The following is a 13,128-nucleotide window of genomic DNA, read 5'->3' on the forward strand; positions in this document are numbered from 1 at the left end:
ATCCTAAAGAAAATTAATGCTGAATATACATTAGAAGGACTGATGCTGAAGCTGAAGCTCCAATATTATAGCCACCTGATGTAAAAAACTGACTCATTGGAAAATACCCTGATGCTGGGAAAGATTGAAGCCAGGAAGAGAAGGGGACGGCAGAGGATGAAATGTTTGGATGGCATCACTGACTAAATGGACATGAGTTTGAGCAAGCTCTGGGAGACAGTGAAGGACAGGAAAGACTGGTGTGCTGCAGTCCATAGGGTCACAAGGAATCAGACACAAATTATCAACTGAGTAACAACAACAAAGCTATTACAGACAGAATGAATATTGTTTAATTCTGTCACAATAATAACCAGTGTTTGACTGTTTGCCTTAGAGCAGCACATTCAACAGCAGAATGTCAGTTTCAACTTTCTAGGTTGTACCTTCTTTAGTGCCATAATTAACAGTATTAGAAAGGAAACAACAGGCCCCAAATGGAGTTCTTTGTAATCATTACCATGTCAGCAAACCAAAACTTCATATCTAACCTAACTGTAGTTTCAGCTTCTCTCATGAATGTGACCTTTAACCAGTCTGTTTGGAGTTACCTGCTCAGGCCTAGTGAGGTAATATAACTGACAGATCCCATTTTCCCCCCAAAGAAGGTGACTTTTCCTGAAATAATCCACTCTTTGCTAGGATAACTTACTTGCCCCACTTCCTTCTGCCTACAAAAGGCAGCTCCTCTGAGCACTACTAGATGTGATGCTGAAAAATTAATATATCATTGAATAGAGCTAATTAGATTTTTTAATTTACTCAGTTATTATTTTTATTTTCTTAGCAGCATCAGTCTTGGAAACCCTAATAGTCATAACAACTGCTAGTCTCTGACTTCTAATTTCCTACACCTTATATTGAGCATTTTCTGTGCATTATTTAATTTACTGAGATATGGAGGAGTTAGTCTCTCTGTTTAACAGGAAAGAAAACTAAAACTGAGAGTAGTTAAATGATTTAACTTCATTTTCATAGATGGTAAATAGTAAAATCAGGACGAGAAGCCAGTCTGCTTGATTTCAAATACTGTACTTCAAATTTTTGTCCTTTCATAGGATCCACTTCTGTTGTGATATTCCCTCACATCCAGTTCAGCTCAGTCACTCAGTCATGTCCAACTCTTTGTGACACCAAGGACTGCAGCACACCAGGCCTCCCTGTCCATTGCCAACTCCCAGAGTCTACTCAAACTCATGTCCATTGAGTGTGATGCCATCCAACCATCTCATCCCCTGTCGTCCCCTTCTCCTCCTGCCTTCAATCTTTCCCAGCATCAGGGTCTTTTCAAATGAGTCAGCTCTTTGCATCAGGTGGTCAAAGTATTGGAGTTTCAGCTGCAGTATCAGTCCTTCCAATGAACATTCAGAAATGATTTCCTTTATTTAGGATGGACTGGTTGGATCAAGTAAAGCTAGTGGAGGTGATGGAATTCCAGCTGAGCTATTATAAATCATAAAAGATTATGCTGTTAAAGGGTTGCACTCAATATGCCAGCAAATTTGGAAAACTCAACAATGGCCCCAGGACTGGATTTTAATTCCAACCCCAAAGAAGGCCCATGACAAAAAATGTTCAAACTACCACACAAATGTGCTCATTTCACATGCTAGCAAGACAATGCTCAAAATCCTTCAAGATAGGCTTTGACAATACAAGATAACTGAGAAATTCCAAATGTATATGTACAAGTTGGCTTTAAAAAAGCAGAGGAACCAGAAATCAAATTGGCAGCATTCATTGAATCATAGAAAAAGAAAGGAATTCCAGAAAAACATCTATTCCTTCTTCATTGACTATGCTAAAAGTTTTGACTGTGTGGATCACAACAAACTGTGGAAATTTCATAAAGAGATGGGAATACCAGACCACCTTACCTGCCTCCTGAAAAACCTGTGTACAGGTCAAGACTCAACACTTATAACTGGACATGGAACAGAAGAGTGATTCCAAATTGGGAAGGGAATATATCAAGGCTATATATCGTCACCTTGCTTACTTAACTTTTATGCAGAGTACATCATGTGAAATTCTGGCCTGGATAAATAACAAGCTGGAAACAAGATTATCAGGAAAAACAGCAACAACCTCAGATATGCAGATGATACAACTCTAATGGCAGAAAATGAATAGGAACTAAAGAGTCTCTTGATGAAGGTGAAAGAGGAGAGTGAAAAATCTGGCTTAAAACTCAACATTCACAAAACAAAGATCATGGATTCTGGGCCTATCACTCTGTAGCAAATAGATGGGGAAAAAGTGGAAACAATAGCTGATTTTATTTTCTTGGGCTCTAAAATCACTGTGGAGAGTGACTGAAGCTATGAAATTAAAAGACAGCTGCTTCTTGGAAGAAAAGCTATGACAAGCATAGAATGTTAAAAAGCAGAGACATCACTTTGCTGACAAAGGTCTATAGAGTCAAAGCTATGGTTTTTCCAGTAGTCACATATGGATATGAGAGTTAGACCATAAGGAAGGCTGAGTGCCAAAGAATCAATGCTTTTGAACAGTGATGCTGGAGAAAACTCTTGAAAGTCCCTTGGACTGCAAGGAGATCAAACCAGCCAATCCTAAAGGAAATCAGTCTTGAATATATATTGGAAGGACTGATCCTGCAGCTGATGCACCAGTACTTTGGCCACTTGATGGGAAGAGCTTTTCCTCATTGGAAAAGACCCTGATTCTGGGAAAGACTGAGGGCAAGATAAGTGGGTGACAGAGGATGAGAGGGTTGGATGGCAGCATTGACTCAATAGACATGAGTTTGAGCAAACTCCATGAGATAGTGAAGGACAGGGAAGCTGGGTGTGCTACAGTCCATGGGTTCACAAAGAGTCGGATATGACTGATCACTGAACAACACCATCAATAACATGCTAAGCAAGTTTGCTTTTCTCTATTGACCAATTTTTTTATTACAAGGGTATCTCAACCAAAAACCTAGAAGGGTAAAGGAAGAACTATTTTTCCTCCCTCAGGGATAGTTTAAGTAATTACAAAAATTTTTTTGAACAATGTCTTTCCCTCTAATCCTTTCCATCTTCTCCTCTTCCTCCCCTTCCTTCTCCTCCTTAGCTGCCTCCTTCTTCACCTCCTCTTCTTCTTTTCTTCCTCTCCCTCACACTGCATTTTTTTGAATCAGAAGATAAATGGGCTCCTGGCTAAGCAGCTGAACTCTATGGACAGATATCCCAAAATAAACTGAGTGGCAGGATCAAGGAGTCTTGCTTAGATAAAAGATAAAGAGACCACATTATTGAGGTTAAAGAGACCTCTCAACTACACAAGCACAGAAAGCTTCTTTAGGGCTCAAAAAAGGAAGGGACATCACCTCATAATATATTGTGTCAACCTTCCCATAGGTCTCTGCACTGGAATTCATCTTGTCTAAGAAATGTGCGTGCACACAAGGGAGGACCCTGAATTAAAATAAATATGAATTCAGAGCCAGGCAAAGAAACATGAGTGACCACTGGAAAACTAGAAGTGATCTATATAAGTGATATAAACTACCACAAAGGTGTAACTCTTTCCCTGAGCCCACCCATATATGTCTATTCACAGGTACTTTTTTCCCCCTAATAAACACTTTACTTTTTTCTTTATTTTCTATTTATTTGTTGAAATGTGTTTCTCCAAAGCAAACAAGCCATGGCTTTGTCACTAGCCCCTGGTTGGGTATCTGAGATCTTGCTTTAAGCTGCTGCATGCCAAGGCCATCTGAGATTAATTTCAAACTGAAAACTAAAAGATAATTTAGAATTTGGGTGAAAAAAAGTAGACAAATAGAATTCATGAATAATGACTTTTTAATTAAATTCTGACTCCTTTTTGCAAGTTTTATGGAGGAAAAAGATATGGTCTTAGACTTCATTATGTTATAAAATTTTGATTCTAATTCCTAAGAATAGACTTCCTTTTTAAGATTTCCACCTGTCTGGGACTGGTTCTGCATGGCCATAGATCACTGGACTTGTATAGTGGAACTTTCTTGATAGGAAATGGAGCAGGAGAGGCAATTGTTATCAAGTTTGAGGTGGAGACAGGCTGTCCATTTTTTTCAGGAGGATATTGTCCTCTTTAATACCTATGAAGATACCTGGCATTTCTTGTCATTTGAGTCATTTCATATTAATACAATTATACATCAAATATTCATTGCCTCCCATTTTCATAGTACTATTGTACAGTACTGGGGCCAGAGGGTAACTGAGAGTCTTTATCAACTCAAAATACTATCAGCGTCTCTACCACTAAAAGTGCCCCCAAATAAACATGCAATCTACATGAAAATGTTTGCTTTGAGAATGAATTTTCAAGAGAAATCTAGCAGTTCACCCAAACTTCCCTCTCAACAGAAGATATTGCTAATTCCTTCCTGTAGAAAAATTTTGGAACTATCACACTAGAAAATGTAAAATTTATAAAGTGTGGTGCTTTCTTTCAATGATCTTATAATCTAATTGTAGAGTAAAAACATAAACTTGTAAGGAAATTAATTAGCAATAAAATATTTACTAAGGCCTTTTTTTTGGGGGGGGGTGGGAGTGAGAGAGTTAATTCTGTGGAGGGTTGATAAGGAGCCCAGGGTCCTCAATGAGGAAGGAGTCCTTAAGCCCTTAAGGAGAAAGGGGTCCGGGGTTCTCAAGGAGGAGAAAATGACAGACATTGTTTTGCTTACATTCCTTAGTCTTAGTCATATAAGTCAAACAAGTCTTTATTTTCTTTAAGGCCAGACCTAATGATTACACAACAAAACAACTCATCTTAAACTCTGTATATATATATATATAACAAGATTATATAACAGCAATGTATCTTGCTCAAGGACAAGTTTCTCCTTCTTAACAAGAACTTTCTGACTAATCTTGCTATTTTAATATATATGTGTGGGAGTCAGTCTGGTAAGACCTTTCTACTGTTAGTTCTAAACTTTTTAACTTAAGATCTATGTTGTGGGAATGGGTCTATTAAAAGTATATAAGGCCTTCCTAAGACTATAAGAGGTCAGAACTCTCTCTGCCCCTCTTCTGATGGCTATATCATAAGTTTTCTCTGTCCCTTTTTATACTTTAATAAAGCTCTGCTTCACAAAAGCTCTTGAGTGATCAAGCCTAGTCCCTGGTCCTGAAGCTAAATCTTCTTTGGAGGTCACAAATCTGACATCATTCACCATAAGCTATCAGGGGAGCACAATTTTTTTTTTTTTTTTTTAAGTTTTGTCTTATTTATTTATTATTTTTTTATTTTATTTTTTTAACTTTACAGTATTGTATTGGTTTTGCCATATATCAACATAAGCACATTTTTTTTTAATAAAAATGGGTTTTTATTTACCGTTCTTTAAAAATCACGTTCAAAATTTGATCTCCCCCAATGCCCTGAGGCATGAGCACATAGGAGGGAAGGAAACCCCAAACCAGACTTGATGGGAAGCAGGTATAACACCACACAGGGCATCTCCGCAAGCAGGAGGAAGCATGTGGTGGACAAGGTGGAACCCTGTGGGCAGTGACATAGAAAGGATATGGGGCCATAAGCCTGGACACCTGAGAGTGTTGCAGAGAATTCTGACTATGTTGGATCTGCTTTTTGACTTTAAACTTTGTTTTTTGTTGCTTTTTTTGTTACAGTAATACATCATGGCCTCTCTCAGGAAAACCTATTCCTTTTCTTGATTGTTACACTAAAATGTCTTTGTCCAGCTAACAGGGAAATAATGACTCTGCCCACATGTGATTGACTGCAGGAAAGAAGAGATTAACACACCCCTTACCAAGGTTGGCCATTCTAGGAGTGATTTGCATGATAATGGCCTTTTTACTTTGCTTTCTCAACTCCTCCCTCTCTCTGTTTTATTAAAAACCAAACAAATAAGCAAAAATCCTGGCATCCAGGCCCCAACAAGATGGTTATTTTGAGACATTAATCTTCTATGTTCTCAGTCATCTGTCTTTCTGAATAAAGTCATATACCTTGCTCCCACACCTTGTCTCCAGACTATCAGCCTGTTGCGAGGTGAGCAGATTGAGCTTGAACTGAATAACAGGGGCAGACTGAATGCCATGGGATGAGGAGGGCTGTCTGCTTCCCAGATTGGTCCTCTATGGCCTTGAACAGATGAGGCTTTGCCCAGATTTGGGGCAGTGCAATGTTAGGGCCAAGGTAGTACAGTGTGGCATGACTCACATGTACTTTCCTTCAGACCCTGAACTTGAACTCTTAGGGTGGGAGGAAGAAGAGGGGCTGCAGTGATGGTGAAGAGTATAATCTGTCACCTCAAAAACTGCAGGCTGAATAGAAGTTTCTCTTCTTAATCAACATTTATATTGTTGATTGTCTTAATCAACATTATATTATTATAAATAAACATTTATATGTGTAAGAAAAATCTCCATTGGTAAAGGTATCTTCCTCTTTGTACCAGAAAGAGGAGGATGACCAAATCTCTAGAAACCTATCAGTGCAGAAGTCAGGGACTTAAATCTGCATAACAACCTTACTCTTGTTCACTGTTCTTTTCCAAAGGTCATTTCTCATAACTCTACCCTCTCCCAACATATTTTGCCTTTAGCATGAGATATTTTTAAGGTGACTTAAGTTAATGACTTGAGTCATTTCTAGGGACTACTCATTTTTCCTGGGTCTCTCATATAAAAAGAGATATACATGTCATTAAACTTTTGTTTATTTGTTTGTATTTTTTTCCCTTTCAATCTTGTCTTTTATTACATGGGGGTTTTAGCAAGGAACCTAGAAAAGTAGAAGGAAATTTATTTGTTCTCCCACACAAGGGCAGGAATATCTGCTGCTAATACTACTGTCATGACAGAGCTCCACAATGTATAGGCAAGGTCGGAACGGAAGCAGCCAGTGACATGGGGGCTTTTCCCACATTAGAGGCAGGAGCCAAGATACTGTGGGAGGCCTTGGGATCAGGGAAATAATGAGGCCTCTCCTCCACCAACCAGGTGGAGGACAGACAGTACAGGGCTCTTTACTAGTCATAGGAGGGATTCTGTGGGAAAATTAAAGTAGCATCACAAAAATAAATTCCCAAAGTCAGTAAGTCCCAGAAGGGTCAGAAGGAGAATAGAAGTTAATAACCAGAGTCTGGAGCTCTAGATCTTGGTTTCAATCCTGGTTCCATCACGTGCTATGTGACCCCAGGTTTCAGTTTTCCTGTCCACGGAAAATGGAAATAACATAATGTTGTACTGTGCTGCGCTGTGCTTAGTCACTCAGTCATGTCCCACTCTTTGGGATCCCATGAACTATAGCCTGCCAGGCTCCTCTATCCATGAGGCTTCTCCAGGCCAGAGTACAGGAACTGGTTGTCATGCCTTCCTCCAGAGGATCTTCCCAACCCAGAGATCAAACCCAGGTCTCTCACATTGCAGGTGGATTCTTTACCAACTGAGCCACCAGGGAAGCCCCAGAACACTGGAGTGAGTAGCCTATTCTTTCTCCAGGGGAACTTCCCAACCCAGGAATCGAACCAGAATCTCCTGCATTTCAGGCTGATTCTTTACCAGCTGAGCTACCAAGGAAGCCCAGGATGTTGCGAGGAGTAAATAAATTAACACATCTAAAATACATAGAAGAGTCCCTGATGCCACAGAATGATGTATTAGCCACTGTTATTGCTTTCACCATTATTGGCTTACCAGCTGGTGTTAGAGGTAAAAAACCAGCCTGCCAACGCAGGAGACATAAGAGAGGCAGGTTCGATCCTTGGGTCGAGAAGATCCCCTGGAGGAGGAAATGGCAACCCACTCCAGTATTCTTGCCTGGAGAATGCTGTGGACAGAGGAGCCTGGCAGGTTACAGTCCATAGAGTTGCACAGAGTTGGACACACCTGAAACTGCTTACACACATACACATTGTTTTCTGAAGGAGAGATAATCTTGGGTTGTAACACTCAGGTGAGGTGCTATGAAAAAGGTCATCATTTTGACTTGGTTTGACAGAAAGTTAGTATTTGAATCAAAGGAACTTAAATTGTAGCGGAACAAAACATGTCACCACAAAATGTGTCTCTTTGGCTTGAGGATTATTTGGAGCTGGTTATTTTTCAGAAACAAAAGGTTAGGAAGAATCTTTTATTACCTCCTTTAATGGCCTAAAGATAATTTAGATAAAAGGTCTTTTCTAGGAAGAAGAAATGTAATCACTGATAACTACCATGTAATATGAATTAAGTGTGGAGAAAAGTCTATATGATTAGAGTCCCCTCCATGTCTCACTGTCCCTAAATGGTTTAGCAAACATTTATTTACCAAATATTTGCTCTTTTTTTCAGCAAAGTAATATTCATTCCTTTGAAGACCCAAACCCTACTTGCCTTCCGCATCTCTCAGATGGCATGTACACTTTGTCTATTTTGTCCTTGGGCCCCATATTCTATGGAATCACATACCTGCAACAGTTAGATATGATTTTCTCCTATTAATCTGTCACATGTCAGTTCAGTTCTTAGAACAGCAAGAAGGGTAGAGGAAAGTTTATTCCTTCTCCACAAACCCAAGACTCTAAATGATATATGTGAAAATAATAGAATGTGTGGAGTATGATGTTTGTTTCCATGATGCTGCAGTGAGTGTTGTCTCTTCTGCATCACACCCAATAATGGTTCCAGGAAAAAATGATTAGCACCTACTATCAATATGGTACTAATGGTAGAAAATTTTAGAGACTCATTGCAGTTAAGTATTTTCACAGTAAGCTGTTTATCTTTTTAATTTTTTTCATTTTATTTTCTTTATTATTTGAAATAAAGCTAACTTACATTATATTAGTTTTAGATATAGAATGTAGTAATTCATTAGTTTTATATATTAAAAAATGATCACCGTAATAAGTCTCATGAATATCTGTCTCTAAGCTATGTTCTGATACCTTTATTTTATAATTGGGAGTTGTGCCTCTTAATCCTTCCTACTTACCCTCAGTCTTCCTCCCTTCTGAGAACTGCTTCTTTGGTCACTGACTCTATGAGCATGTTATAGTTGTGTTGTTTTGTTCATCTGTTTTGTTAAAAAGCAAGTATCCACATGAAGGTGAAATTATATGATGTTTTTCTTCCTCTGACTTATTTCATTAAGTCCATCTATCTTATTGCAATTAAAGATTTCAATCTTTCTTATGCCTAGTAACGTTCCACTAGGTATGTATATTGCATCTTCTTTACTTATTTATGCTTTGATGGGACAAAGTTTGTTTCCATAACTTGGCTGTTATAAATATTGATAAAATGACCATAGATAGGGGTGTATATATCTTTTAGAATCAGTGCTTTTGTATTCTTCAGAAAAATGCCCAGAAGTAGAATTGCTGGAGCATATGGCGGTTCTATTTTTAATTTTTGGAGGAAGCTCCATCTTGTTTTCCACAGTGGCTGCACCGATTTATGTTCCCACAAAAAGTTCTTGATAACACTTGTTTTTTGTTGTCTTTCCGATAAAGCCATTTTGAAAGGTCTGAGGGGACACGTCTTCATAATTTTAATTTTCATTTCCTTGATTATTAGTGATATTGAGCATCTTTTCAGTTGTCTATTTTCTTCTGTATATCTTCTTAGAAAAATGTGTATTGGGGTCCTCTGCTCACATTTTAATCAGGTTGCTTGTTTGATTTTGAGTGGTATGTGTTGTTTGTGTATTTTGAATATTAACTCATTATCAGATATACCATTTGCAAGTATATTCTCCCATTCAGTAGGCTGCTTTTTCACATATTTGATAGGTTTTTTCACTATGCAAAAGTAATTGTTTTCCTTTGTTTCTTTCCTTTTTTTAGTTTAATATATTCTGATACATGTATTTTTACCTGAATAAAAATATTCAAAAAATATTGCAAAGACCAAAGAGTATAGAAGTTTTATGATTTCATGTCTTAACATTTGTCTTTAATTCATCTTGAGTTTATTTGTTTATATGCATGAGAAACTGAACAATTGGATTCTTCTACAGGGGCTGTTCAGTTTTCCCAACACGATTTATTGACACAGCTCACTTTTCCCTACTTTATATTCTTGCCCCTCTGTAATAGATTAATTGACAAATAAATAAGTGTTTGTTAATTTCTGGGTTCTCTGTTTTCTTCCATTAATCTGTGTCTATTTTTGTGCCAATACTATAATGTTTTCTCAACTGTGGCTCTGGAGTACAGTCTCAAGCCAGGGAATGTGATACCTCCATTTTTTGTTCCTTCTCAAGATTCTTTTTTGGCTATTGGGGATCTTTCATATTTCATACAAATTTATAATTATTTACAAATAATTATGTTATGTGAAAAACCCCTTAGACATTGCATTAAATCTATACATTGCCTTGGGTAGAATGACTATCTTAGTAATATTTGTTATTTCAATCCATGAGCATGGTGTATCTTTCCATTTGTTTGTGTCATATTCAGTTTCTTTCATCAAAGTCATAATTTTTCAAGTACAGACCTTTCATGGCTTTGCATATGTTTATTTATAGTTTTTATTTAATGTAATTATAAATTGAATTACTTTCTTAATTTATCTTTCAATAGTTGTTAGTGTATAGAAATGCAAGAGATTTATATGTATTGATTTTCTATCCTATAACTTTATTGATTTTATTGATTAATAAAAAAATCAGTCATGTCTTTAGGATTCTTTCTAAATAGTATAATGTCATCTGAAAACAATCACAGTTTAACTTCCTCCTTCCCAATTTAGATTCCTCTTATTTATTTATTTTTTTCTTATCAGATTGTTGTGCTCATGATTGCCAATACTTTGTTGAATAAGAGAGTAAAAGTAGCGATTCATATCTTGTTTCTGATCTTAGAAGAAATATTTTATCTTCATCACTGCATATGATTATGATATGATTATGGATTTGTAATTAATGGTTTTTATTAATATATAATATATATATTGTATTATGGCTTTTATTATATATATTATGTTATGTTCTCTCTATAGTTTTGTTGAGAGTTTTTATCATAAATGGATGTGACATTTTCTGAGATGATTACATAAATTCTATTCTAGATTTGTTGATATAGTGTATTTTACCATGTTAAATGTTTTGACTTAATAATTAATCTTTTTTGTTTTGTGCAACATGGCAACTTATTTTGGATAGAGACACTTCTACTGTTTTTGTCTTTTAACCTTTCTTCTAGCTTTCTACAAGTGGTTGATGTTCTCTTGTTTATATATGCCTTTACCAGAGTTATTTTTTTCCTTTTATAATTTCTACATTTCTAGTTGTTATCCGCTTACAGAATTCCTTTTAACATTTCTTGAAAAGTTATTTTAGTGGTAATGAACTCTTTTAGCTTTTGCTTCTCTATAAAACTTCTTGTCTCTCCTTCAAATCTGAATGAAAGCCTTGACTGTTGAGTAGTCTTGGTTAAAGGTGTTTTCTTTTCATCACTTTGAGTGTATTATACCACTCCCCTTTGATCAGCAAAGTTTCTGCTGAAAAATCTGCTCATAATCTTATGGGAGTTCCCCAGTATATAAACAGCTGTTTTTTCACATTCTGTTCTTACTCTATTTGTATTTAATTTATGCCACTTTAATTCTTTGGGTTCCTCTTGTTTGGGACTCTTTGCTTGCTAGACTTTGATGTCTATTTCATTTTTCTAGTTATGGAAGTTTTTAAATATTATTGTCAGATAAGTTATATGAAGCTTTCTCTCTCTATTTCCCTTTGTGATGCCTAAAATAAAATTTTATTTTTCTTGATGTTGTCTCAAAAGTTTCTTAAATGACTTTTTTTTTTTTTTAATTCTTTTTTTCTATTCAGCTTGGGTGATTTCCACTACTCTGCCTTTTAGTTTGCTCATCCATTCCTCTGGATAATCTATTCTATTGTTAATCCTTTATAGTGTATCCCTCACTTAGATTATTCAATTCTTTGGCTCTGTTTTGTTCTTCTTTATATTTTCTAACTTTTCACTGAAATTCTCACTCTGTTCATGCAATTTTCTTGGGTTTGTTGAGAATCTTTATGATCATTACCTTGAACTTTTTATTTAGTAGATTAGTTATCTCCAGTCCATTTTGTTCTTATTCTGTGATTTGTCTTATTTCATTTTTCAGACCACATTCTTCAATCATCTTACTCTGCTTAGTTCTCTGTGTTTATTTCTTAATATTACATAAGTCAGCTGCATTTCTTAATCTTGCCAAAATGATCTTTTGTAGGAGACATCATATATTACCCAGCAGCACACTCTCCTTTTGTCATCAGAGGTAAAATACTCTTCAGGTGCTGCTTATGTAGGTTGTGTGCACTTTTCTGTTGCAACAGGGCCAACTACTCTTAGTACACTGGTATGCACTGGCATGCACAGTCCAGGGGACCTGAAGGATGTTTTCATTCTCTTAGTGAGAGGAATGGGGTCCTGGTATGGCTGCCTATGTAGCCTGGGGGTCCAGGGCCTGATGATGTCCCAGTTTTAAATGGAACCATCTCTCCATGGTTGTCTCTAGGGCCAAATAAGTCCAGGTTGGTGCTGGCCTGCTGGTGGGTAGTGTCATTGTATGGCTAAATGATTGACCTGTGGTCCCTGGAGCTGGTACCAACTACCTGATGGGCAAGTAGGTCCGTGTACTAATAGCATGACAAGAAGAATTCAAATTAGCGCTTGCTAACACCAGAGTCTTTGTTATAGAATGAATTCCCCAAAATGATGACTGCCAGAATGTATTCTCTAAGGAGAGTCCCATTTGCCTCTTGACTTCCTGAAGGCTCTCCAGGATCAGCAAAAAGGGCTGACTCAGGTTCCTTTTATTTATTTTTTAAATTTAATTATTTTAAATTGAAGGATAATTGATTTTCAGAATTTTGTTGTTTTCTGTCAAACCCCAACATGAATCAGCCATAGGTATACATATGTCCCCCCCTTTTTGAAGCTCCCTCCCATCTTCCTCCCCATCCCACTCCTCTAGGTTGATTCAGGGCCCCTGTTTGTGTTTCCTGAGCCATACAGAAAATTCCTGTTGGCTAATTATTTTATATATGGTAATGTAAGTTTCCATGTTACTCTTTCCATACATCTTACCCTCTCCTCTGCTCTCCCCATGTCCATAAGTCTAT

General features: G+C 37.0%; 1 protein-coding gene across 1 annotated transcript in view; it reads left to right on the top strand.

Annotated features, from left to right (window-relative positions):
- The window catches only part of LOC123465983, a 147,243-nt gene that overhangs the window by 20,910 nt on the left and 113,205 nt on the right, over nucleotides 1-13,128 (top strand). The window lies entirely within an intron of this gene.

This window comes from Bubalus bubalis, chromosome 7, assembly GCF_019923935.1.
Source record: "Bubalus bubalis isolate 160015118507 breed Murrah chromosome 7, NDDB_SH_1, whole genome shotgun sequence".
In the NCBI taxonomy this organism is placed as follows: domain Eukaryota; kingdom Metazoa; phylum Chordata; class Mammalia; order Artiodactyla; family Bovidae; genus Bubalus; species Bubalus bubalis.